The sequence below is a fragment of the Mustela nigripes genome, chromosome 1, assembly GCF_022355385.1.
Source record: "Mustela nigripes isolate SB6536 chromosome 1, MUSNIG.SB6536, whole genome shotgun sequence".
Taxonomy (NCBI): domain Eukaryota; kingdom Metazoa; phylum Chordata; class Mammalia; order Carnivora; family Mustelidae; genus Mustela; species Mustela nigripes.
The window spans coordinates 228,104,914-228,127,850 of NC_081557.1; positions in this window are offsets into that span (position 1 = coordinate 228,104,914).

A 22,937-nucleotide genomic window follows, 5' to 3' on the forward strand; every position below is an offset into this window, starting at 1 on the left:
CAGGTATCCCTTTGGATCACTACTTTATATGTTTTGGGTAATTACCTAGTAGTGCAATTTCTGCTTTATTTTCAACTTTTGAGGAACCTCCCTACCATTTCCAGAGTGGCTATACCAGCTTGCATTCACACCCACAGTATAGAAAGGATACCCTTTCTCCACATCCTCACCAATATCTGTCATTTACTGAGTGGTTAATTTTAGCCATTCTTAGTGGTGTGAGGTGTTATCTCATATATATATATATATATATGTATATATATATATATATATTTTTTTTTTTTTTTAATTTCTTTTCAGTGGTCCAAAATTCTCATACGGTTTTGATTTGTATTTCCCTGATGCTGAGTGATGTTGAACACTTTTTCATATGTCTGTTGGCCATTTGGATGTCTTTGGAGAAATGTCTATTCAGTGTTCTGGCCATTTCTTGACTGTATTATTTGTTCATTGGGTGTTGGATTTGATAAGTCCTTTATAGATTTTGAATACTAGCCCTTTATCTGATAAGACATTTGCAAATATCTTCTCCCATTCTGTTGATTATCTTTTGGTTTTGTTGACTTCTTCCATTGCTGTGCAAAAGCATTTCCTCTTGATGAAGTCCAATAGTTCATTTTTGCCCTTGTTTCTCTTACCTTCGAAGATGTATTTGGCAAGAAGTTGCTGTGGCTGAAGTCCCAGAGGTTGGTGCCTGGGTTCTCCTCAAGGATTTTGATGGATTCCTGTCTCACATTTAGGTCTTTCATCCATTTTGAGTCTATTTTTGTGTATGATATAAAGAAAAAGTCTAATTTCACTTGTCTGCATGTGGTTGTCCAATTTCTCCAACACCATTTGTTGAAGAGACTGTCTTTTTTTCATTGGATAGTCTTTCCTGCTTCATCAAACATTAGTTGATCATAGAGTTGAGGGTCAATTTCTGGGTTCTCTATTCTGTTACAAAACATATGTCTTGTAACATAAAAGACATATGTCTGTCTTTGTGCCAGTACCATACTGTCTTGATGATTACAGCTTTGTAATAGAGCTTAAAGATGAGGATTGTGATGTCAACCTGCTTTGGGTTTTCTTTTTCAATATTCCTTTGGCTATTTGGGGTCTTTTCTGGTTCCATACAAATTTTAGGGTTATTTGTTTTAGATATGATAAAAATTGATGATCTTTTGATAGGGATTGCATTGTATATATAGATTGTTCCAGGTCACATAAATATTTTAACTATATTCTTGGGGCACCTGGGTGACTCGGTCATTAAACAACTATCTTCAGCTCAGGTCATGATTCCAGGACCCTGGGATCAAGCCCCACATTGGGCTTCCTGCTGAGCGGGAAGCCTGCTTCTCCCTCTCCCTCAGCTTATGTTTCCTCTCTCACTGTCAAATAAATAAATAAAATCTTTAAAAAAATTGATCATATTCATTCTTCTAATCCATGAGCATAAAATATTTTTTTTCATCTGGTTTTGGGATCAAAGTAATGCTGGCCTCATAGAAAGAGTTTGGAACTTTTCTTTCTTAGCAGCTTATTGAAACAACTTCTGAAGAATAGGTGTTAATTCTTGTTTAAATGTTTGGTAGAATTTTCCTGGGAAGCCATCCAGCCCTGGACTATTGTTTTTTGGGAGATTTTTGAATCCTGCTTCAATTTCCTTGCTGGTTATTGGTTTGGTCATGTTTTCTGTCTTCCTGTTCCAGTTTTGATAGTTAAGACATCTCTAGGGATGTATCCATTTCTTCTCAGTTGCCTAATTTGTTGGAATATATTGCTCATAATATGTTCTTATAATTATTTGTATTTGTATTTCTTCAGTGTTGGTTGTGATCTCTCCTGGTAGCAGGAATAGATTTTCAAAAGAGAATGTAACACTTGTGCACTGAAACTACTGAACATCATTTTAAGATATCAATGAAGACCTAAATAAATGGGATATTTTTCATTTTTGTGGATTGGAAGATTTAATATTGTTAAGATGGCAATATTTCCCTAATTCTCTACAGACTCAATGCAATCCTACCAAATATCGTTGTTATCTTTTTCTAGCAGAAACTGAGTAGACGATGCTACCTAAAATTAGTATGGGCATTGAACCCAAAACAGCTTGAAAAAGAACAGACTGGTAGCAATTACACTGCCCAATCTTAAGAAGGTACTACAAATCTGTACTAATCAGAACGTTGTTCTACTGGCATAAGGTAAACATATAGATCAATGAAATTCATAGACCATTGATCTTACAGGCAAATGATTTTTGAAAAAAAATACTAAGATTATTCAAAGGCAGAAAGTACAATCTCTTAAATAACGGTGCTGGTATAACTAAGGAGAATCACATATCTAAATATAAGAGCTAAAAGTATACAACTTTCAGAAGAAAACTGCAATAAATCTTCGTGACATTGGATTTAGCAAAGGATTCTTAGGTATGACACCAAAAGCATGAACAATAAAAGATAAATTGAACTTCATAAAGATTAAAAACTTTGGTACATCAAAGAACACTATCTAGAAAGTGAAAAGATAACCTACATAAGGATAGAAAATATTTGAAAATCACATATCTAATAATGATTTAGAATTCAAAATATATAATGATTCAAGACCCATAACCCTGAAGCAAATAATACATTATCCATTAATAAAACACACTAAAATAAATAAATAAATAGATAGATGAATAAATAAATAAATGAATAAAGTTGTTCCTGGAAACAACACGAACCAAACACCTCAATTAAAAAAAAAAATTGACAACAGGGTGTCTGGGTGACTCAGTTGGTTAACGCTGCCTTCAGCTCAGGTCACGATACTGGAGTCCATGATGGAGTCCCACATCAGGTTCCTGGCTTCACGGGGACTCCCGTTATAGTATGCTCTCTCTCATTCTCTTTCTCTCAAATAAATAAAAACTTTAAAGAAAATGGGCAACAAATATGAATAGCTATTTCCCCAAGGAAAATATACACATGGCCACTAAGCAAATTAGATGATGCTTTTTACATCCTTAGTCATTAGGGAAATGAAAATCAAAACCATATTGATATTTTATTTCATACCCACTAGGATGACTAAAATCAAAAGAATGGACAAAAACAAATATTGGTCAAGATTTAGAAATATTGGAATCTTCATACATTGTTAGAGAAATCAAAATGGCATGGCCCTTCTGTAAAATACTTTGAGAGTTCTTTGAAAATATTAAACATGGGGTTTCCCAGCAACTCTATTCCTAGAGATATACTCAAGAGAATTGGAAACATATTTGCCCATAACCTTGTATATAAATATACCTAATATATTCAGAATAGTTAGAAAGCAGAAATAAACCAAATGTCTATCAACTGGTGAATCCATAAACAAAACATGATACATTCACATAATGGAGTATTATCTGGCTACAAAAAGGGATAAAGTATTGTTGCATACTATAACTGGATAAACTTTGAAGACATCATGCTGCATGAAAAAAGCCAGACATCAAAGGCCACAGATTTTAAAATTTCATGTATATGAAATATTCAGGATATATAAATGCATAGAAATAGAAACTAGAGTAGTGGTTGAGCAAGATTAGGGGATGGAAGGAATAGGGTGTAACTATAATTGGGTATGATTTTTCTTTGTGCTGATAAAAAGCTCTATAATTTGATAGAAATCATGGTATATGAATTATATGTATATTAAGAACCCCCCCTCAAGCTTGTGGTAGATGCCTATTGCTGGAAGAGTATTTTATTCTCTACCACATCTCTGTGGAATTAAACATATTGAAATTTATGCTGTTTATCAATTGTTTCATGAGAAAATTAAACGTTTTTTCCCACTTGTATCCCAAATGATAGGATATATATTTTTTCCTCCAACTATATTGATTTGTTTTGCTTATTTGTTTAATCAGAATTTATTATTAGAATGATTTATGTCTTGTTTATGCATATATAAGCTTAATAACATAAAAGAGTTGGAAATGTCCATGCACAAAGTTTTTATAAGACAGGCTATCTTTTCCAATTTATATGAACTGAATTAAAATATATTAGATGTTGGAAATTATTTTGATTAATAATCGGTAGTCACAAAGTCTCTTATTGGAAGAAAAGTTGCTTTTCTTTGGGCTCTTTTTAATGAATTTCTTTTGTTGTACCTAATCATATCTCTTGTTTTACACACTCCATTTTTTGTTGAATATTTATAATGAACATTGTGTTCATTGAGAATCTCAATAACTTTCCATGTTGTGGTTTGATTTATGTCAGATTATGAGGCACAGACATATGCTGTATTAAATAAATTATGTTTTACGTTGATAATTTGTTCAGATTTAATTCTATTATCTTTTCTATTTATATATCCATTATTATGCACTTCCAAATTTGATCTCATCTTTTCAATTTCTTCTCTTTTTATGCTATTGATTTTTATTTTTTCCACTCTTATTGTTGTATTTTCACATAGAAAATTGTCGTATTCATTTCCTGAAACTCCATAAATGTAATTAAAAAAAAAAACTTATTTTTTTTAAGGAATCAAGCAACTGTAATTTTATTTTTCTAATGGAAGTTTAAATATATGCTATGGCTAGAAAATGAAAACCTTCTATCATATGAATTGAGGTTAGACAAATATCAATACCAGAATATCACGGAATGTTGTCTGATAGTCAATTTGGTAGAAAGCAGAGATGTTTAATACACTGATGTGGAATAGGAACTACTCAATAGGAAAAAGTTTTTCTTTTGTAAGGAATAAACAAGGCTAGGAGGAAGTAAGTGTGGGAAGAGAATGAAGGAATGAGGTGATCAGGTACTAGATTAGAGAATGTTTTACCCTGAGGCCCTCCTATTATCCAGAGGGTGGTTAGGAAGGGGTGATTTGCTGGTTGAAGTTTCATCAAAGTTTGGGAACCTGGTGAAAAAAAATACATTTAATTAAAATTTGACTAATAATTAAAATTGACTAATAATTTTGTTCTGATTGATTAGTGGGAACAAGCAGTTGAGCTAATTATTTATGAGACAAATAATGGGAATTTGGAAAATTGTTCTGGCCTTGTTATAGATAAACCAGGGAAACATGTGTGAGTCTTATCCAAGTCATATGCAGAAGGGTGTTTTTCTGAAGGAAGAAGGGTGGGGGAATTTCTTAGTCATTGCTATTTTCCAGCTGTACAAAGCTCAAGTAAAATTCAAAATTGTCAGTTTACTATAGAATAAAATATATAGCACATGTAAACACCAATATAATAATTTTCCCTATGAACTCCTTAATGTTGTGAGTATATTGACTCCCAACACACAGCTTTCTTTGATGATAGAAATTGCAATCTTCTCCCATTTTCCAGATTTAATGATTCTGGTCAAATTACATCTTGGACTGAACTTTCATTTTGCATGGTCTAAATACATATATAACTTAACAGGATTCTCTACCAGGAGGGAATTTTGCCCAGATCTTTTACATTTTTTTAAAGATTTTATTTATTTGAGAAAGAGAGAACAAGAGAGAGAGCATAAGCAGCGGTGAGGGGCAAAGGGAGAGGGAAAAGGAAACATCCCACTGAGCAGGGAACCCAAAGCAGGACTCCATCCCAGGACACTGGGATGATGATCTGAGCCCATGGCAGATGCTCAGCTGGTGTTGAGGTGTCCCTGCCCAGATGTCCCTACCCAGATATTTTAAATTAAATTTTTCATTTATTTGATCTTTCCTGATCAATTTGTATGAGTCAAAGTTAGTTCAAAAGCAGAAACCATTTGGTAAAGGCAATTGGAGATGTGGTTGGCAATACACATCCCCCCAAAATTGTAAACACAACACTGCACTTATGTGCATATGTTTAGTTTTTATAGGAATAGGCCCAAAGCTTTCAAAGATACTCAAAATATTAGATTATCCTCAACACATGTCAAGAATATGTCTTTGGCCTTATACATATTATGCCAATGTAAGTATTTCAGTTTGTGGGATATTTATAATTTATATTGAAAATTAATCATGTGACCTTTCAGTATTGTATTCATCAGTCTCATAAACTCAATTAACCTGAGCTTGTCCATGAAAATGTGACCATACTTTCAGTTTATCAACAAAAAGCAAGTTAATAAGCTTGAAAGACAGTACAAATACTTTTTGCTAAAATCACCGAAGCAATACATTCCCTTGGGACTAAAACTACTGGTATCTGTAGACCCCTTAAAGCATCACACTTACTGAACACAAGTATTCTGCTTATTTGGGTTTCTATAGTCTGTGACATCTAAAAGGTGAACCCAGGGCACTTATTGTGACAACGACAATCTGCACAAGAAGAGCATCTGAAGGAAAAGAGTTGCAATTACATATCATAAATGGAAAGTTTTAACTGCCAAAGTGTCACAGTTAAGTATACATGAAGCTTCACTTTCAAATTAATTGCAACAAGATGGTTGAGAATAGATCAACATTGATGTGTACATATACATTTACATGTATAAAAACAGCATTTGCCATGGTTTCACTGCATGGGGCATTTACATAATTTTTAAAGTAAATATTGTTGGTTTAAGATGTTTATAGTTATATGATTTCTTTATAAACTGAAACATCTGTGCATGAGCCATCACCATACCCTATTCAGAGAGTAATCAAAACTAGCTCCCATGCACTGAAGAAAGGAGTTCTGAATCAATGGAAATTAAGAATGGCTGCTCTGGTAAGGGAACGACTGTTTGGGTTAAGCATTTTCCATTTATGTAGACAGAGAACTGGTCTCTTGAGTTTAAAAGTAGACTATAATTTTTAGTTTGAATTTTAATTAGTAAGTGAAGATTCAGACTAGATAACATCCATATATGTATACATACATATATATGTATCAATTTCTCATAAATGAACTATATTTGAATAAATTGATTTTATATTATTTATATATTTCATATATGTTGGGGTGACATCGCTATGGGTGTGTGTAAGTATTTGGGTTACAAATTAATTAAGCACAAAAATAAATTTGCATTACAATCTCAGAAGCTAAAAGTGTGTTAAAACCTAATTCCAGAATAAATGGATAAATAGTTACTAGGCTTTTTAAGCTTTTTTTTTTCTTTTTTTAATAAGTTTCACATGCTAGAGCTTGTAAATTTAAGTTATACTTTGTATTACCTTGATATATTAGTGTATTGTAATATGATTTTATTGGACCAATATTTATATTTTATCACAGCAGTGTAGAATTATTCACTACTTTCATTTTACTATACATTAGAATTGTATGGCTTGGGGCGCCTGGTTGGCTCAGTGGGTTAAGCCGCTGCCTTTGGCTCAGGTCATGATCTCAGGGTCCTGGGATCGAGTCCCGCATGGGGCTCTTTGCTCGGTGGGGAGCCTGCTTCTCTCTCTCTCTCTCTGCCAGCCTCTCTACCTACCTGTGATCTCTCTCTGTCAAATAAATAAATAAAATCTTTAAAAAAAAAAAAAAGAATTGTATGGCTTTTTTTTACTATGTGTTTTAAGTTTTTGTCCCTACACATCATCAGTCTTGCCTCTTGGCTCCCCATGCCCTAGTAACTACCATTTTACCTTCTGGTTTCATTCTCTGGTATTTTTTACAGGTTTGACATTTTTGTTTGTTTGTTTTGTTTTGTTTTTTAGATCCCACATGTAAGTAATATCATGCAGTATTCTGATTGCAGTATCATGCAGTATCTCAGACTATTCTAATCTAGCATGTGTTCCAGGGTTGTTGCAAATAAGAGGATATCTACCTCTTATAAGAGGAATAAATAAGAGGATTTCTTATGGCTGAATAATCTTTCATTGCGTATATATGGCACATTTTTTTATCCACTTTATTTTTTTTTGTAAATGCACACATGCATTTTATTTGCAGATTTGTTGCTGGAAACACTTCTCTTGCAAAAATGAGATTTCAAGAATGCTTAGCTATCAGGAGAAGTTTATTTGGTGAGAAAAACATCCTAGTTGGAGATATCATGGAATTTTTAGCAGATTCACTATTTTTCTACTAGGAGATAGTGAAAAGCAAATTTTTTAAAAAAGATTTAAAAGTTATTTATTTGAGAAAGAGAGAGAGATAACATGAGTGGAGTGAAAGAGGGGCAGAGGGAGAGGAAGAGAATCTCAAGCACAACTCAAAATCATGACCTGAGTCAAAACCAAGAGTCATCTATTGATGAGCATTTGGGTTGCTTCCATTTCTTGGCTCTTGTGAATAATACTGTGATAAACATGAATGTGCATATATCTCATAAAAATCCTTTTTTTCACTTCCTTTGTATATATTACCAAGAATGAAATTGCTAGATCATATGGTAGATCTGTTTTCAATTTTTTGAAGAGCCTCCATATTTTTTTCCATAGTGGCTGGACTAAGTTATATTCCCATCACAGTATAAAAGAGTTCCCTTTCACCACATCCTCACCGGCAATGGCTGTCTCTTGTCTTTTAAAAGGTGTGAGATGATATCTCATTATGATTTTGATTTTCATTTCCCTGAATACCAGTGATGTCTAGCATCTTTCCATGTGCCTATTGGTCATTTTTATGTCCTCTTTGGAAAAATGTGTATTTGGTTCTTCCTGTTATTTAGTTGGTGTGTTTTTGATGTTGTTGCTACTAACTACTATTGGTTCTTTGTATATTTTGGATATTAACCTTTTATCAGACATATGGTTGCAAATTTCCCCCCCCCCCATTCTATTGGCTCTCTTTTCATTTTTTAAAATTATTTGATATGCTTTTGAGTTAGATATAGTTCTATTTGTTGATTTTTGCTTTTGTTATTTGTGGTTTTTGATATCATATCCAAAAAAAATTGCCAAGACAAATATGAATGAATTTCTCCCCTAATTTTCTCCTAAGAGTTTCATAGTATCAAGTCTTATGTGCAAGTCTTTGATTCATTTTGAGTTAATTTTTGTGAATGGTATGAGGTAGAAGTCTGAATTCTTTGCTCTGCCTGTGTTTCTCTAGTTTTCCCAACATGTTTTTGTTGTTGTTGTTGCTGGTGGTGGTTGTGGTGGTGGTGAAGAGACTACCGTTCTTCCATTGGGATCTTGGCTCTCTTGTTGAATATTAGTTCATCATAAATGTCAGGATATAGTTCCGGTCTTGCTATTCTGTTTCATTTATCTATGAGTCTCTTTTATCATTTTTACCATTCTGTTTTTATCATTCTGTTTCTATTATTATGGCATAGTATAGTTTGAAATCAGGAAGCATGATACATCTCACTTTTTTCTTTTTTTCTTAGGATAGCTTCAGCTATTCTGGGTCTTTTGTGGTTCACAAATTTTAGGATTGTCTCTTCTATTTCCGTGAATACTGTCTTTGGTGTTTTGATAGAGGTTGGTTTGACTATGGATGACTTTGGGTAGTATGGCCATTTCAACAATATTAAAATTAAATATGTATGATGTACATATGTAGCCAACCATGCAGTGAATTAGGAAAGTCCATTTGTCAATCTTGTTTTTAGGAAGGTAGAGAATGTTTCTATTAATAAAACATCTTATAAAAAAAATTGGAAAGTAAATAAAATTGGGAATATGAGAAAAAGTTAAACATAACACAAGTCTAATATAAGAGAAAAGTGAAATTGTCCTTATTCTTTAGAGAACGAAATGTTCTTACAATATACACAAAGATACATAAAATTAAGTTAGGGAATTATTGGTTAACTTGATGATCTGGCCTTTGGGCCTAAGGACAATTAAAAGTTGTTTTGTAGAGTAAGATTATAAGATATTGGAGGAGTCTATGTTTTAACAAAATTTTATTCTCAAAATTGAATAATAATTAAATGAGGAATTATTAATTTTGTGTGCAGAAAAAAACATATTGATGAACAAATATGCATGGTTAAGCCCACACACTGATGTATAAATAAGCAGTAAATTAAGGTTTCCATTTATGAGCAGCCTCTTACTTTATGCTGGCTAATTTGTGATAGCTTGTTAAAAAATGATTTGAAGATTGTTTGATATTTATATATGCATATGTATGTATTAATTTATTTAAATTTTGCAAATTAGTAGGTTGAAGTATTATGCATCTGTTAAAAATTTTTTGTTAAAGAAGTAAAAATAAAGTAATAGTTACCTAAAAATGTTGTGCCTCAAATATCTGAAAATTTTCTGAGGAGATTAGTCTGTCATAGAATGATCATGAGATAAAATTCCTGATAATGAGATAAAAATCAAAAACTGATTTTAAAGAGGTATTTATAAAAAATATACTTGGGTAATTTTAAATTTTTTGAGAGCTCCACACATATAAAGTGAATGTTAATTAACATGGATAAATGCAAAATTTATGCAAATGGTATAAGAATCTGCATCTGTGCTCTTGACCCAATAAACTAGCCTAAGATGAAAGGTCATTCCTACAGATTTAACTGAAGACTAACAGAGTAGGCTTCTTAGGGTTTTTACAACTTTCACCCATTCCCCTCCCCATATCTTGGAAAGCAGATTTCAGTGAACCCTAAATAGCCATTGATCTTAGTGGCTGAGACTCTGGTTACACTTTTTTTTTTTTTTTAAGATTTTATTTATTTATTTGACAGAGAGAAATTACAAGTACACTGAGAGGCAGGCAGAGAGAGAGAGAGAAGGAAGCAGGCTCCCTGCTGAGCAGAGAGCCCGATGCGGGACTCGATCCCAGGACCCGGAGATCATGACCTGAGCCGAAGGCAGCGGCTTAACCCACAGAGCCACCCAGGCGCCCCTCTGATTACGCTTTCAAAGAGGATTTAAAAGTTTATAAGATATCTATACAGTATCCTATAAAGAATATTTATACACTTAAATATCTTTGTAAGACACCCTAAAATAACTAAGAGAAGAGTCATCAAAGTTTTTAGTAGAAAGTTGAAGGTAGGTTAAAATTCTAAGGGAATGATCAAGATGAATAACATATATGTAATATTCTACTTTTTTTTTTATTATTCTACTTTAAAGGACTAGTTATCCATAGGGTCTTTCCAGAATCATTTTACAGTATACACTTAAATAAATCAGCATATACAGATACATATGTAAAAATAGAGATTTTTGAATGAAAGTATTCAAGAACATTTTTAATCTGTGTGATAGTGAAGTGATAAAAATGTTATTACATACTAAATTGTGTCCTCCAAAACTCATATGCTGAAGTTCTAAATCCCAATACCTCAGAATGTGACTGTGTCTGGAGATAGGCTTTCAAAGAGGTGACTAACATTAAGGGAAGTCATTTGGGTTGGTCTGAACCCAATCAGGTTCGTGTCCTTTTGAGAAGAGAAGATTAGGACATAGATGAGATACCTATGATGTCTAAACACAGGAAAAAACTCATGTGAGGAAACAATAAGAAAGCTACCATTTAGCAAGCTAAAGAGAGAGGCTTCAGCAGAAACCAAACCTACTGATACCTTGATCTTGGACTTACAGCTTTCAAAACTGTGAGGCAAGATATTTCTGTTGTTTAAGCCATCCAATCTGTGGTATTTTGCTATGGCAGCTCAGCAAATTAATTCAGATTTCTACTTCCATGTTAGATTTGTAAAGGAGTCCCTGAAACCCTTTTATGAGGTCTATTGGACTCATAATGATACTAAAACATTATTTGTATTTCCCTCTCCTCTATTGATGATTTTGCCATAATGGTAAAAATTAACCATGGGTAAAACTTCTGGCACCTTAGCATCAATCAAGGGAGTGGCACCAACTATACTAGTAACCACTGTATTTTTCAGTTCCACACTCAGAAAAAAGCACACTGAGGCCATAAAAACTATTAGTTTTATTAAATCTTGACCCTTGTGTACATATCTTTGTAATATTTGGTGTGACAAAATGGAAAATATGCATAAATCATTTCTGTTGCATACCAAAGTATGACAACTATTTCCAAGCAACCATTAAAAATCAATGGCAATCATTCAAATTATAGTTGAAGCAGGTGTTTTTTGTTTGTTTATTGTTATTTTTCATGGAATATCATTTGTATTTGAAAGAATGACTGGACAGATTATTTTATTTAGAATTGGGTATTTGATGAACATTTTCTCAAAATTAAACAATGGGAGTCTGTCACTTCATGTCAAATGACTGTAAATGGACTTGCCAATACTACAATGTGAAAGTTCAGAGGAAAATTTGAACACCTCTATGAGTTTGACAACTTCATCCTTAAGAACATTTCTGATGAGATGGGAAGTGATATTTATAAATAACATTTTTCATATTATATAATTAAATGTATAATTATTTATAGTATTTTAATCACTTAGTGATCCAGTGCCTCCTAAATGACAAGTGCATGATGTCACAAAATCCTACAAGGATAAAACATACTTTCACAGTGTTTGGTAAGTCCATGAGATTTTAATGTAGCAGAGTATGAAAAGTTTATTTATATAGTTTCATATTCCATATTGCAAATGAACTTTAAGATAGAGTTTTGGTGTAGTATGAAACATGAATATCAACAATTTTCTGAAAGGCAATTAAAATACCCCTTTCTTTTTGAACTATTTGTATGAACTCGTTTTCTTCACATACTTTAATGAAAACAACATATTGTAATAGATCAAAAGCAGACACAGATAAGAGAATACAACTGCTTTCTATTCAGTCAGATGTCAAAGAAATTGCAAAGTTGTAAAACAATGTTTTTCTCACTAATTTTTTAATTTTGAAAAATAGTTATTTTTTGAAAACTTTTTTATGTGTTTAATGTAATAAGCTTATTATTATTTTAACATAAACTAATACATATGTAAAATATTAGTGATAATTTCTAATATGGCATTATACCCTACATAAATTAAAGTCACTTGCATTTTTCAATGCAAGTGTAATGGGTCTTGAGACCAAAAAGTCTGAGAACTGCTGAAGGTAATAGTTCCATAGGAGGACACTTTGCCTATAGAGTTGAATATTTTAATACTTCTACTAGCCCTTAGCCATGTTATAAGTAGTTATATTCTCTAATTCATTTCCTTTTTTAAAAATTTTATTTATTTATTTGACAGAGATCACAAGTAGGCAGAGAGGCAGGCAGAGAGAGTGGGGAAAGCAGACACCCTGCTGAGCAGAGAGCTCGATGTGGGGCTTGATCCCAGGACCCTGAGATCATGACCTGAGCCAAAGGCAGAGGCCCAACCCACTGAGCCACCCAGGAGCCCTCTAATTCATTCCTTGATTTAATCAGCAAATACTGGCACTATTCTAGATGGTTATGAAATAGCAGAGGAAAAGCAAAAATCAAACAGGAAATACCCTGCTTTCATTGAGAATATGCACTAGTAGAATAGACCTGAGCATATAAATAAACAGATACATAAAATAATATATATTTATTTTATATATTTACTCCTAAGTCTGTCATAAAGATCTTGGTTTTAAAAGAAATCATTTCACACACATATAAATTTTAAGTCACAAATATGAGAGTAGATTTCATCACTCTTTGTGTTGGGTTAGCTTCTAGTATGAATCAGTCATTTTGGCCCATCATTACATGAATATTTGGACACAAACCAGGACTTTCATTGGCCAAAATGACACACACACATAAAAAATGGCATTTAAACCCGAAATCTACTCCATATGGCCCACTTGGCTATTGAATCAACTGATTTTATTTCACAAGCACTCTGGACTTGGCCGTGTTATCACACATTCTGTCTCTTCTAGGTCAAGGTATTGCACAATATGGGGAACTTCAATTGCAGTCTATTTGGACTAACTATGATATCTTTCAAGCTAAAGTAAGGAAATTACTTTTGATGGTGTGAGCTAAGTAGGGTCAGGATCTCCTTCATTTTATCTTCTTTTTGTTTTTCCCACTCATCTCTTGAGCTATAATTTCCTTCCTTCCTTCCTTCCTTCCTTCCTTCCTATTTTCCTTCCTTCCTTCTCTTTTGGGCACCACTAGTCTACCTCTCATCTCAAAGATTCAATACTTTCTCCATTTAGTCTTTGAAAATTGGGAGTATTTTAACACTCTCTCACAAAAAGTCAGTACACAGAATTGTGAAATATTTTCAGTATGTTTGGTCACTAAATCAATCAGAATACTTTAAAATTCATTTGTAGTGGATCAATTTTCACCAATTACTAAGTTTGATTGGCTCAGAAAAATACAGAACTCTCTAGGTATTTAAAAGAGAAAGAAAAAAAAATGAGAAGCTTTAAAATTCACTCAGAAACACATACATACATATACATTGGACAGCTTGAGGGCACAAAATCAGAGCTACTGTTCCTAATGAAGAAGTACAAGAAATAGCAGAAACCATCATGGATGATTTGATTTGCATGCTTCACCACGTGAGTGATTATTTAGACAAGGCTCAGGAGTATGTCCAGTGTCTGCTAAAGACCACAAGATGCTTATTGCTATTATAGGAAAAATATTAGCCTTTGCTACTCTTCTGCCTTATAAATCACATGTATGTTCTTCTTATTAGTGGACTTGAATCTGTAACTCTGCATGCAAGTGATTCTGGGAAATACAGCCCTAGGGCTGCCACACCCCATGGTGGAAAGCGCAGAAAAGCTTGGGGATGAGGTTGGGTATTGGAAAATAGAAATAATATCCAGGACATTAAGACAGTAAATATAGTTGACATCTGAAGAGGGAAAAAATAAAATGACTCAATTACTTATGAGACTTTTGGTAATCAAAATAAAGAAAATACAAAGACAAAAATCTCTGTATGGTGATTTAATAAGTCAACTATCTTAGAGTAAATATAATATTTTAGTAAGAGACAGGAATATTAATTTACAAAGGAGAGCAATAGATTCATTAGTTAGTTCAAGAAATATTTATTGTGTTGCTCCTGCTACTTTGGGAGTGTAATAATCATAATCATGACATACTCACTGCTTACAAGGAGATTACTACTATTTCAGGGGGGATAGTAAAACAAGTTAGCAAGACACTTTACTTATGAGTAAATAATCAGTTATATGATAGAGATTGACAGGAGATGCAATTTAGATAGAGTGGTAAAGAAAAAGCTCTCTGCTGTGTGGTATTTGAGTTGAGAATGGGAGTTCAAGAAGGAACAGGTTCTACAATGAAATAAAGGGAAAGAGGGTTTCAGGAACCAAGAGAATAATAAGCCTCAAGCCCTGAGAGGTGAGAAATGTCTTCAGGTGGTCATGAACCAGAGTGGAGGTCTCTGTGGCTGGAAAATAATGAGTACAGTAGAGAACAGAAGGGAATCATGTTAGAAAGGCACATAAGAGTCAGATCACAGAAGGTCTTGGCATATGAGGTTGAGCAGAAGAAAGGTCATTGTGGTTAGCAAAGTTGACAACTGAATAGTATAGATTATGAAGATAAAAGTAGGCAAGGAGAACTCACATAAGCACCTGCAATTCTCATAAGGAGATGGATCTTTTTTTAAAGAAATATAAGAGCCTACTGAAGGATTTTAACTATTGTTGCAGAGATTGGTATTATTTGATTGATGATTATTATATAAGGTTAGTTGGGCACCAGTTTCTGAAATGAAAACAAGAACTTGGTACATCTCATGGACAAAATAGTCAGCACAAAAAATTGAATCATTATCATAAGATAAATACAAGAAAGAAACAGAAAGTTTACCATTCTTGAGAAGTTAACTAAACTTGAAATAAAATAATTGGAAGAAGATGAAGTTTAACTAAATTCTCACTTGCCCTTTACTTAATTTAAGGTGTCACTTTTGATGAATTACTTACCATTGTTTCTGTATTTCCTTTTTGTGGTTTTATGCATTATAGTATGCCTGCATGCTTCTTGTAATTGGTTGTATTCTTTTATTTAATCAGTTCTTAAATTCAATTTTCATTATACTACATAATTTCACTGCTCTTTTTGTCGTCAACTTTGTATAATTATTAATGCCTTTGTTCCTTGCTTAGGTGATTTTCCCCCATGTAGCATCTAAAAGAAAATAATAAAGTTGAAGTGTTGGAAATTAAAAAAAAAAAAACATAAACTACGAGGTAGTCTGCACAAATCCTTTCAGAAAGAGACAAAAGGATCATACTGTATATAGATTTAGAAATAAGAAAGATTTAGGTCAAAATTCTAAAGAGAAACCCTGTAGTGTAAACTTTAAGAAAATATGGTATACCAGAAATGTGTAGTAATTATTTTATAAGACTGTTTTATATAGCAAATTTGCTACATTATTCAGTCTTACTAGTAGTCATTGTCACTTTAAATTAATTTGTAACCTATTTTGTCCAGGTCAGTTCCATGCGCTGGAAAGAAAAGTGGTATTTCTTCTGAAATTAGGCTTGGAAGAAAACTTTCCTCTAGTGGTGTAAACAAATTTTACTTTACAGAATTTTCCTGTCAATTTTTTCAATCCAAAATACGAAAAGACCCATCTAAATTAAATCTGGATTGAGGACACATATAAACAGATGTTAGAGAGGCTCAAAATGGATATAAACTTTGAAAATATATTAAAAATTTAAAAATTGTATTTGTTTATACCACAGATGGGGAGGTTAAGAAATTCGTTTCTAAAAAAAGTAATCCCTTCTATTTACATAACACTTTATAGTTTCAAAGTCTTTATGCTTATCATATTTCATATGAATCTTCAAATAATCCTTGAGGTAAACAACACAGTCACTTTCCCAACCGTATGAATGCAGTAGGATCCAAGTAGATAAGAGACTTACATATATCTTGTATATGATAAGTGTGGGCTCAGACCTTCACCTTCTACTTTCCTTTTCAAAGATATTTCTACCATGACATGCAGGCCTGGAATTTTCTGTTTAAAAAAGTAAGGGAAAGTAAAAACCAAATAGTTGAACTATTTGGACTACTAAGAGAAATTAATTGTGAGTCTTAAGAATAAAGTAAGATGAAATTCACCAGTGTTGTTTGGTGCTGTTAGTTATTGAGAAAGGATGTAGAATTTTGTTTCATGAAATGTTTAGAAAACATAAAATTATATTGCTAAGTACTAACTGTGACCCAGACCATTTCTCCATGGAGATTATCTTTTCCATTTTAAAAATGAGGAAACATACTCTGTCCCTAATATGTCAATTGGGACTATTAGTTTTTAACCCATAGAATCAACTCTGGCTAATTTAAGGACTTGACTTAATATCAGTAATTTGCCAACTTTCTAGGAGGGCCAGAGAATCGGGCTTAGAGGCTGAGCAGCTGGGACCTGTCACCCTGGGTCATACCTCAGAGACCTCACCATATATGACAGAGGCAGAGGTCATATGCATCACTTGGGAGGCCACAAATGGAAACAATGGCACCTCTTTCTCTCCCACACTCTAAGCTCTTGACCAGAAAATGAACTATGCACAGTGCCTTCCATTCTCCGAGTAAAAAATCTCACAAAGATGAATCTAATTCATTAAGTCTAGGTCACATGACAGGGTCAGCTCACCTTGTCACAGTGTAAGTTGAAAGGAAGTTGGGAAAGCAGGTTTTCCATATCCGTATTTTGATTTTTGTATTTCCTGAAAATAGTACTGATAAAGTGGTAAATTCCCCCAAATAAAGGACTTTGATTAAAAGTGGTTGGGTAGGGGCACCTGGATGGCTCAGCGGGTAAAGCCTCTGCCTTCGGCTCAGGTCAGGATCCCAAGGTCCTGGGATCCAGTTCCACATCAGGCTCTCTGCTCAGCAGGGAGCCTGCTTCCCCGTCTCTCTCTGCCTGCCTCTCTGCCTGCTTGTGATCTCTATCTGTCAAATAAATAAATAAAATCTTAAAAAAAATTTAAAAAAAATAGTTGGGTACCAGGACATGGGTGGCTAAGTTGGTTAAATGTCTACCTTTGGTTCAAGTCATGATCCCAGAGTCATGGGATGAGCCTGGTCAGGCTCCCTGTTCATTGGGGACTCTGCTTATCCCTTCCTCTCTCCCCTTCTGCCCTGCTGCACCCCACTTGTGCTTTCTCTCTTGTTTTCTCTCTCAAGTAAGTACATAAAATCTCAAAAATAAATAAATAAGTAGATAAATAGATAAATAAATAAAAGTCATTAGGTGCAAAAATCATGACACATGTGTACTCTACCACTGGGGTAGATTTTAAAACGGCCATCAATTCTTCCCTTACCCAGACTCAAAACTTTACAATGTGACTATTGCAGCCCCTTTTGTCAAAAGGTAGATCTTCTTTACCTAGACCTTGAATCTAGTCAGGCCATCTTGAACTGTTTGCATAACGCAGTGAGGTAGGTGCTATGCTGGTTTCAGGCCTGGCCCTCAAGAGGATTTCTACACTTCTGTTGTGCCCCTAAGAATCCTGCTGCTGCCATGAGAACAACTGTAAGCTGACATCCCCAAAACCAGAGATCACACGAAGCAAATAGTGCTGTCATCATGGAGGCCCAGACAAATGCAAGAGGCAAGCCAGAGACTCCACGCTGCCTGCGGTTGACAACAGGTGCGTGCATGAGCAATGTTGAACATCCAATCTCTGTTATTACACCAGAAAAATCACCCAGCCAACTTGCAAACCATGAGCTCATGTCTGTTTGGCATTATAAGCTACTAAAACTTGAAGTGGCTTGTATGCAGCAAAAGTTACCTAATAGACTGACACAAAAGTTATTTCCATAAGCTGTTCCTGTACAGAATGGACTTCACATACTTGAAATTCTTTTGAAAGGTAGGTGTGGGTAAGGTGAACTTTTTAGATCACACTACAAATTGCATGGCTCTTCAAGTACATCTGTGGGACTCTGCATGTAGGTGGTTGTGCTTCCGTTGTGCACTGGATTGTCTTGAGGGACAAACAAAAAGGGATATCCTTCATATTGTTTCAAATCACTCTGATGCCAATATAGCTTTTATCATAGCCTTTTAATGTAAGTGGCTATATTTAAATATTCATTCTCTTAACTGCACATGCTGTGTATTACAGTGTTCTTTTCTTATCTGAATAGCCTTTTGATAGCTGTCTATTATAATATTTGCAACATAGTCACCTCCCTCTGACAGCAGGGGAAATAGAGCTTAATGAAATATTTGTAAAGCCCAACAAACTGCATAGAAGAAATGTTTTTAAATTCTAAAGTATGAAAAAAGTAAATTCTAAAGTATGTTTCTTACTAACAGCATTAATAACATATTTTTCCTATACCGGCATAGCATGTGGTTTCATGCAACCAACCAAATACCTTGTAGTCACACCAAGGGGAATTTTAGTTCTATGAATGATTCTCACAGAGAAGAATTGCCAAGGTATGACACATTGTAGAAGTTTTCCTCAACCAGTTTGGGAATTAACAGAGAAATAATATAAATGACTAAGAATATTTTCAGTGAATGACTTTATGAAGATCATGGTAACTTTATTTTATTTTTAAAGATTTGATTAGATTTGATTTGATTAAGTAATCTCTACACCAAGTTTAGGGCTTGGACTCACAACCCCAGGATCAAGACTTGTAAGCTCTACTGACTGAGCCCGTTAGATGCTCCAATCATGGTAACATTAAAACCTTTTTGCCTGGCATTCAATAAATGTAATTTCAGCACATTATTAATGGCATCCGTGAACTTAAATGCATCTCTAAGTTCTCCTCAGTTAGGCTCTGTCATATCTGAGATTGTGCTGAGATCAATGAAGCACACATTGTTAAAGGTGAAAGGAACTTTTAGGTTAATACATGTTAAGTGTTTAATATGATACCTCAAAAGTAGTAATTGACCAATATATTAGCTGTTATTGTTATTATTACTACCATTATTATTAATCTCTCTCATTTTATTTTATTTTTTTAAAGATTTTATTTATTTATTTGACAGAGAGAGAGCACAAGTAGACAGAGCAGCAGGCAGAAGGAGAGGGAGAAGCAGGCTCTCTGCTGAGCAGGGGGCCTGATATAGAACTCAGTTCCAGGACCCTGGGATCATGACCTGAGCCAAAGGCAGCCACTTAACCAACTAAGCCACCCAGGCACCCCTAAACTCTCTCATTTTAAAGGTAAGAAACAGACACTACTACATAAATATTGCTGGTAACATATTATATAACTTCATCAAATTTCCTGCTTTTATCATTTAAAAAATATTTTCTGTTACCATCTATAGTCCATTATAGGGAATATAGATAAGACAGATAAGAGCTCCTGTGTTCTACCTACGGACAGTTTATTGGGGCCTGTGCCTACACATATGTAAATATATTTTAGACTTCAACTGACTTCTCAGATGAGACTCTTCTTGGCTGTTTTTTGTTCTAATCCACAGCCTGATAAGGAGCTGTACACATACTAGAAAAGACAAGAAGGGGCAGAATCACTGTGCTCTGTTCAGTGAAGAAGTGAGGATTTTAAAGTCTCCAGTGGAAAATTTGGGAAGAAGAAAGGAAGGAGACAAGGGAGGAAGGGAAAGGTGAAGGGAAAGATGAGAGAAAAAGGAAGAGGGAAGAAGGCAGTTAGGAAAGCTGAGTGTTTCCTGGAACAGGGTAGCTAGAAAATACAGGATCCCCAGTTAAATTAGAATTTCAGATAAACATTAAATATTTTATGTACAAGTATGTCCCAAACAGTGCGTGGGTGTACATACACACATAATCCATATTTCAGTGAAATCCAAATTTAACTGGGCATTTTGTATTTATATTTACCAAATTTCACAACCCTATCTTAGAGAAGCAGACAGAAAGGAGAAAAATGTATACAAATTAAACATAGATATTATGGGGTGACAGGTTAACCCTTCCTTAATCTCCTTTACAAGAGCTGTAGAACTTCTCTCACATGACTGCTTTTCTGTCTTTTTTTTGCTGGATCATTCTCATCTTTACTTTGGATATCTCAAAGATACCTCAAGGAGAACATTATCTAAAACCAAAACTCATGATGTTACTATTCAGGTCTCTGCTGAAGTGTCATTCTCAGAGAAATCTGTGAATCTCCTGTTTAAAATAACTTCCTAGCCTCCCCTCTCACTCCTTATTTCATTGTGTGGTTTTATTTCCTCTATATAACATCGAATTTAAACTACCTTATTTTTCTGCTTATGTTTCTTTGTGACCTGGCTCTTCTTTAACTAAAGCAGGACCGCTATGAAAGCAGGACATTTGCAAATCTGGTTTATATTAGTATCTTAGTACCTAGAAAAATGATGACTCACAAATCAGTATTTAGTAAATGTTGAATAAATTGTTGAATAAGTAAACTACTACCTAAATGTAGCTCTCATACATTGTTTTAATAGCATTACCAGGTATTTAATTTTTAGGTATCATAAGTTTAATAGTCTTTTTTAAAATCTTTTCACCCTCAAAGTCCATATTCAATTAGTTTATACATTTTATCTATTGGAAAGATATTTTACATATTTTAAACATCAACTTAATTCTCCCCATTTTTACAAGTATTACACTACCTCACATGTTATCAAATCTACTTTGGACTCTTCTATAGCTTCTTTAATGGTAGGTATATAACTCTGTTGGCTCTTTCCAAGGAGTTTTTCTTACTGCAGTGGGAATAATCTTAAAGAAAAACAAACTTTTTCCCTACTCTTCCCCTACCATCCCCCTCTGCTCCCAATCTAAAAAGAGAATTCATGTTGATGAGGATGTGGAGAAAGGGGAACCCTCCTACACTATTGGTGGGAAAGCAAGCTGGTGCAGCCACTCTGCAAAACAGTATGGAGGTCCATCAGGATGTTAAAAATGGAATTACCTTAGCACCCAGGAATTTCAATACTGGGTATTTACCCCAAAGATACAGACATAGTGAAAAGAAGGGGCACCTGCTCCCCAGTGTTCCTAGCAACAATGGCCACAATAGCCAAACTCTAGAAGGAGCCGAGATGACCTTCAACACATAAATGGATAGGGAAGATGACATTCATATATAGAATGGGATATTCCTCAGCCATCAGAAAGGATGCATACCTACCATTTGCATTAACATGAATGGAACTGGAGGGGATTATGCTTAATGAAATAAGTCAGACAGAGAGGACAATTACCACATGGTTACACTCATGTGGAATGTAAGGAATAGTGTGAAAGACCATAGGGGAAAGGAGGGAAAATTGAATGGGAAGAAATTAGAGAGGGAGACAAACCATGAGAGACCCTGGACTCTGGAAACCAAACTGAGGGTTCATAGGGGAGGGGGATGTTGTAACAGTGTGATGGGTCTGAAGGGGGGCATGTGTTGTGATGAGCACTGGGTGTTACATGCAATTTATGAATTGTTGAACACTACATCAAAAACTAATGTTGTACTATATGTTGGCTAACTAAACATAAATAAATAAATTAAATTAATTAAAAAAAAAAAGAATTTAAACCTAAAGTTAACTTATAAATCCATCCATCTGGCCATACATACACACATAAATAAAGACCCACATAACCCATTCATGATTAAGAATCTGGCCTCTAAGAATTTGCCAACCTCTCAACCAGCATGATACTAATGTTTCATGCTTTAATTTCTTCTCTGTCCCTGTGTGTATCTCTCTCTCTCATCTTTGTTGGATGCTGGATCTTTAAGGCATTTGCAATTGAATTTTCATTGCCTATATTTTTAGATTTTTAAATATGTTGTCATTATTGGTCTGTGGATGGCTTTCTCTTTTTGTATTTTTTAACCTCTAATATTATAAACTCTTTCTAATTAATTATTCAACTCAATAACTAAAACACAAACACATACTACATCATATCTATGTTTTTTTCCCCATAACCCACCATTCTTTCGACATGTGGCAATTACTATCATGAAACTTAGTGTATATGTATTTGTACATGTGCATTGATTTTTGCCTGCTACCCAAATCTCACCAGAAGCCCATTTTTGTACAGCAGTGAGCTAATCATGATTTTTACATTTTTAAAAAATGTAAAAAGACATAAACAGGAATGTGTTATATAGAAATAATTGTCAACTTAATATTATATTGCTAAAGCCCACTCATGTTCTTGTGTGTACC